General features: G+C 39.1%; 1 non-coding gene across 1 annotated transcript; it reads right to left on the reverse strand.

Annotated features, from left to right (window-relative positions):
• Positions 1 to 2967: 2967 nt before the first annotated feature.
• Positions 2968 to 3075, reverse strand: LOC112745963 (small nucleolar RNA R71). Its single transcript, XR_003173866.1, has one exon. It is a non-coding gene; the product is annotated as a small nucleolar RNA R71 (small nucleolar RNA).
• Positions 3076 to 6800: the final 3725 nt, after the last annotated feature.

A 6800-nucleotide genomic window follows, 5' to 3' on the forward strand; every position in this document is an offset into this window, starting at 1 on the left:
GCCTGACAACCACTTCCGTTCTACATTAGATTGAATGAGTATCTCTTAGATCTCTTAATCGGAATCTTCGTGGTGTAAGCTGGAATGATGGCGGCATTCAAGAGAATCCGGAAAGTCTAAACCTTGTCTGTGGTATTCCGAGTAGGATTCAATGATTGAATGACTGTGACGAGCTTCAAACTCGCGATTGCTAGGCGTAGTGACAGACGCAAAAGGATAGTAAATCCTATTCCAGCATGATCGAGAACCGACAGATGAATAGCCGTGCTGTGACAGGGTGCGTTGACCATTTTCACTGAGAGGATAGGATGTAACCATTGACAAGGGTGATGCCTCCAGACGATTAGCCGTGCCGTGGCAGGGCATTTGGATCATTTTCCCGAGAGAAGACCGAAAGTAGCCATTGACAATGGTGATGCATTACATAAAGCCAGCCATGGAAAGGAGTAAGACTGATTGGATGAAGATAGCAGGAAAGCAGAGGTTCAGAGGAACGAAAGCATCTCTATGCGCTTATCTGAAATTCTCACCAATGATTTACATAAGTATTTCTATCTCTATTTTATTAATTATTTTCGAAAACCCCATTACTATTCTATAACCGCCTGACTGAGATTTTCAAGGTGACCATAGCTTGCTTCATACCAACAATCTCCGTGGGATTCGACCCTTACTCACGTAAGGTATTACTTGGACGACCTAGTGCACTTGCTGGTTAGTTGTGCGAAGTTGTGAACCATGGTATTGGCATCATGTTTTTGGCGCCATTGCCAGGGAAAGAAAGAGCAATGAATTTTACATAATCAAAGTGTAATCACAATTTTTGCGCACCAAGTTTTTGGCGCCGTTGCCGGGGATTGTTCGAGTTTGGACAATTGACGGTTCATCTTGTTGCTCAGATTAGGTAATTTTCTTTTTGTTTTCTTTTCAAAAATTTTTCAAAACTCTTTTAAAATTTTCTCATTTGTTTTCGAAAAAAAAAATTTACAAAAAAATTAGAAAATCATAAAAATCAAAAATATTTTTTGTGTTTCTTGTTTGAGTCTTGAGTCATGTTATAAGTTTGGTGTCAATTGCATGTGCATCTTGCATTTTTCGAAAACTTTCATGCTTTCATAGTGTTCTTCATGATCTTCAAGTTGTTCTTGGTAAGTCTTCTTGTTTGATCTTTGCATTTGCATGTTTTGTGTCTTTTCTTGTTTTTCATATGCATTCTTGAATTCTTAGTGCCTAAGCATTAAAGATTTCTAAGTTTGGTGTCTTGCATGTTTTCTTTGCATTAAAAATTTTTCAAAATCATGTTCTTGATGTTCATCATGATCTTCATAGTGTTCTTGGTATTCATCTTGACATTCATAGTGTTCTTGCATACATTCCTTGTTTTGATTCAAAAATAAAAAGAGAAAAACATGAAAATGATGTTTCAATTTTTCTCTCTCATCATAAAAATTCCAAAAATCAAAAAAATATCTTTCCCTTTTTCTCTCTTAAAATTTCGAAAATTAGATTTGACTTTTTCAAAAATTTTTAAAATCTAGCTGTTTTCATGAGTCAAGTCAAATTTTCAATTTAAAAATCTTATCTTTTTCAAAATATTTTTCAAAAATCAAATCTTTTTCATTTTTCTTAGTTATTTTCGAAAATTCCAAAAATATTTTTCAAAAATCTCTTTCTTATTTTTTTATATCAAATTTTTGAAAATAACATCACCAATTAATGTTTTGATTCAAAAATTTCAAGTTTGTTACTTACTTGTTAAGAAAGATTCAAACTTTAAGTTCTAGAATCATATCTTGTGATTTCTTGTGAATCAAGTCATTAATTGTGATTTTAAAAAAATCAAATCTTTTTCAAAACTAATTTCAATCATATCTTTTCAAAAATATCTTCCTATCTTATTTTTTTCAAAAATTTGATTTCAAAATATCTTCTCTAACTTCTTATCTCCTTATCTTTTCAAAATTGATTTTCAAAATTTGTTTCAACTAACTAACTAACTTTTTGTTTGTTTCTTATCTTTTTCAAAACCACCTAACTAACTCTCTCTCTATTTTTCGAAAATATCTCCCCCTTTTTCAAAAAAATTTCTTTAATTAACTAATTATTTTAATTTTTTGATTTTCATTTTCGAAAATTTCTAACCTTTTTCAAAATTACTTTTCGAAAATTACTAACCTTTTTCAAAAACTATTTTCAAAAATCACTAACTCTTTTTCAAAAATTATTTTCGAAATTTTCCCACTCTCATCTTATTTTATTTATTTATTCATCTACTAACATCTCTCCCTCACCCACCAAAAATCCGAACCATCCCTCTCTCTCTTTCTGAGTTCAGATTTTTCTCTTCTTCTTTTCTTCTACTAACAATAAGGAACCTCTTTACTGTGACATAGAGGATTCCTCTTCTTTTCTTGTTTTCTTCTCTTTCTTATGAGCAGGAACAAGGAAAAAGGCATTCTTGTTGAAGCTGATCCAGAACCTGAAAGGACTCTGAAGAGGAAACTAAGAGAAGCTAAATTACAACAATCCAGAGACAACCTTATTGAAAATTTCGAACAAGTAAAGGAGATGGCAGCTGAACCCAACAATAATAATGCAAGGAGAATGCTTGGTGACTTTACTGCACCTAATTCCAATTTACATGGAAGAAGCATCTCCATTCCTACCATTGGAGCAAACAATTTTGAGCTGAAACCTCAGCTAGTTTCTCTGATGCAGCAGAACTGCAAGTTTCATGGACTTCCATCTGAAGATCCTTTTCAGTTCTTAACTGAATTCTTGCAGATATGTGATATTGTTAAGACTAATGGAGTAGATCCTGAAGTCTACAGGCTCATACTTTTTCCTTTTGCTGTAAGAGACAGAGCTAGAGTGTGGTTGAACTCTCAACCCAAAGATAGCCTGAACTCTTGGGATAAGCTAGTCACGACTTTCTTAGCCAAGTTCTTTCCTCCTCAAAAGCTGAGCAAGCTTAGAGCTGATGTTCAAACCTTCAGACAGAAAGAAGGTGAATCCCTCTATGAAGCTTGGGAAAGATATAAGCAGCTGACCAAAAAGTGTCCTTCTGACATGCTTTCAGAATGGACCATCCTGGATATATTCTATGATAGTTTATCTGAGCTATCAAAGATGTCATTGGATACTTCTACAGGTGGATCCATTCACCTAAAGAAAACGCCTGCAGAAGCTCAAGAACTCATTGACATGGTTGCTAATAACCAGTTCATGTACACTTCTGAGAGGAATCCTGTGAGTAATGGGACGCCTATGAAGAAGGGAGTTCTTGAAGTTGATACTCTGAATGCCATATTGGCTCAGAACAAAATATTGACTCAGCAAGTCAATATGATTTCTCAGAGTCTGAATGGAATGCAAGCTGCATCCAACAGTACTCAAGAGGCTTCTTATGCAGAAGAAGCTTATGATCCTGAAAACCCTGCAATAGCAGAGGTGAATTACTTAGGTGAACCTTATGGAAACACCTATAATCCATCATGGAGAAATCATCCAAATCTCTCATTGAAGGATCAAAGGCCTCAACAAGGCCTTAATAATGGTGGAAGAAACAGGTTTAACAATAATAAACCTTTTCCATCATCCACTCAGCAACAGACAGAGAACTCTGAACAAAATACTTCTAATTTAGCAAACTTAGTTTCTGATCTATCCAAGGCCACTGTAAGTTTCATGAATGAAACAAGGTCTTCCATTAGAAATTTGGAAGCACAAGTGGGCCAGCTGAGTAAAAGGATCACTGAAATCCCTCCTAGTACTCTCCCAAGTAATACAGAAGAGAATCCAAAAGGAGAGTGCAAGGCCATTGACATAAGCACCATGGCCGAACCTGTAAGGGAAGGAGAGGACATGAATCCCAAGGGGGAACACCTCCTGGGATGTCCAGTGATCAATAAGGAGTTTTCCTCTAAGGAACCAAAGGAATCTGAGACTCATCTAGAGACCATAGAGATTCCATTGAACCTCCTTATGCCATTCATGAGCTCTGATGAGTATTCCTCTTCTGAAGAGAATGAGGATGTCACTGAAGAGAAAACTGCCAAGTTTCTTGGTGCAATCATGAAGCTGAATGCCAAATTATTTGGTATTGAAACTTGGGAAGATGAACCTCCCTTGTTCACCAATGAACTAAGTGATCTAGATCAACTGACATTGCCTCAGAAGAAACAGGATCCTGGAAAGTTCATAATACCTTATACCATAGGCACCATGATCTTTAAGGCTCTGTGTGACCTTGGTTCAGGAATAAACCTCATGCCCCTCTCTGTAATAGAGAAACTGGGAATCTATGGGGTGCAAGCTGCTAAAATCTCATTAGAGATGGCAGACAATTCAAGAAAACAGGCTTATGGACAAGTAGAGGACGTGTTAGTAAAGGTTGAAGGCCTTTACATCCCTGCTGATTTCATAGTCCTGGATACTGGGAAGGAAGAGGATGAATCCATCATCCTAGGAAGACCTTTCCTAGCCACAGCAAGAGCTGTGATTGATGTGGACAGAGGAGAATTGATCCTTCAATTAAATAAGGACAACCTTGTGTTTACAACTCAAGGATCTCTCTCTGCATCCATGGAGAGGAAGCAGAAAAAGCTTCTCTCAAAGCAGAGTCAACCAAAGCCCCCACAGTTAGACTCTAAGTTTGGTGTTGGGAGGCCACAACCAAACTCTAAGTTTGGTGTTGAACTCCCATACCCAAACTCTAAGTTTGGCGTTGGAGAGTCTCAACAATGCTCTGAACATCTGTAAGGCTCCATGAGGGCCCACTGTCAAGCTATTGACATTAAAGAAGCGCTTGTTGGGAGGCAACCCAATTTCTATTTATCTAACTATATTTTTCTTAGTTATATGTCTATATAGGTTCATGATCATGAGGAGTCACAAAATAAATAAAAAAATTGAAAACGGAATCAAAAACAGCAGAAGAAGAATCACACCCTGGAGGAAGCATCTGCCTGGCGTTCAACGCTAGAACAGAGCATGGTTCTGGCGCTGAACGCCCAAAATGGGCATCATCTGGGCGCTGAACGCCAAAATTGCACCCTGGAGAGGAGCTGGCGCTGAACGCCCAGAACAAGCATGGTTCTGGCGTTCAACGCCAGAAATGGGCAACAAATGGGCGTTGAACGCCCAAAATGGGCACCAACCTGGCGCTGAACGCCCAGAGTTGTGTGCAAGGGCATTTTACATGCCTAATTTGGTGCAAGATTGTAAATCCTTGAACACCTCAGGATCTGTGGACCCCACAGGATCATTTCAGGATCTGTGGACCCCACAGGATCATCTCAGGATCTGTGGACCCCACAGGATCACCTCAGGATCTGTAAACCCCACAGAATCCCCACCTACATCCACTCACTTCTTCTCACCCCTCACCACTCTCTTTCACAAAATCCCATAAACACTCATCCCCATAAACCTACCTCATAAACTCCACCTACCTTCAAAATTCAAAATCAATTTCCCACCCAAACCCACCCTAAATGGCCGAAACTCCACCCCCTCCCATCCCTATATATAACCCTCCATTCTTCCTCATTTTCACACAACACAACCCTCTCTTCTCTTCTTGGCCGAAACACAACCCCTTCTCCCTCTCCTCCATTTCTTCTTCCTTTTCATCTATTCTTTCTTCTCTTGCTCGAGGGTGAGCAAAATTCTAAGTTTGGTGTGGTAAAAGCATAAGCTTTTTGTTTTTCCATTACCATTGATGGCACCTAAGACCGAAGAATCCTCTAGAAAAGGAAAAGGGAAGACAAAAGCTTCCACCTCCGAGTCATGGGAGATGGAAAGGTTCATCTCCAAAGCCCATCAAGACCACTTCTATGATGTTGTGGCCAAGAAGAAGGTGATCCCCGAGGTCCCTTTCAAACTCAAAAGAAATGAGTATCCGGAGATCCGACATGAAATTCAAAGAAGAGGTTGGGAAGTTCTAACAAATCCCATCCAACAAGTCGGCATCCTAATGGTTCAAGAGTTCTATGCCAATGCATGGATCACCAAGAACCATGATCAAAGTAAGAACCCGGATCCAAAGAACTATGTTACAATGGTTCGGGGGAAATACTTAGATTTTAGTCCGGAAAATGTGAGGTTGGCGTTCAACTTGCCAAACATGGAAGAGAACGCACGCCCCTATACAAGGAGAGTCAACTTTGATCAAAGGTTAGACCAAGTCCTTATGGACATATGTGTAGAAGGAGCTCAATGGAAAATTGACTCAAAAGGCAAACCGGTTCAACTAAGAAGACTGGACCTTAAGCCTGTAGCTAGAGGATGGTTGGAGTTCATTCAATGCTCAATCATTCCCACTAGCAACCGGTCTGAAGTTACTATAGACCGGGCCATCATGATCCATAGCATCATGATTGGAGAAGAGGTGGAAGTTCATGAGATTATACCTCAAGAACTCTACAAGGTGGCTGACAAGTCCTCCACTTTGGCAAGGTTAGCCTTTCCTCACCTCATTTGCCACCTATGCAATTTGGCTGGGGTTGACATAGAGGGAGATATCCTCATTAAAGAGGACAAGCCCATCACTAAGAAAAAGATGGAGCAAGCAAGAGAGCCCATTCATGGAGCTCAAGAGGCGTATGAAGCTCATCACCATGAGATCCCGGAGATGCCTCAAATGCATTTTCCTCCACAAAACTATTGGGAGCAAATCAACACCTCCCTAGGAGAATTGAGTTCCAATATGGGACAACTAAGGGTGGAACATCAAGAGCACTCCATCATCCTTCATGAAATAAGAGAAGATCAAAAAGCAATGAGGGAGGAGCAACAAA

Source organism: Arachis hypogaea, chromosome 14, assembly GCF_003086295.3.
Source record: "Arachis hypogaea cultivar Tifrunner chromosome 14, arahy.Tifrunner.gnm2.J5K5, whole genome shotgun sequence".
NCBI classification, from domain to species: domain Eukaryota; kingdom Viridiplantae; phylum Streptophyta; class Magnoliopsida; order Fabales; family Fabaceae; genus Arachis; species Arachis hypogaea.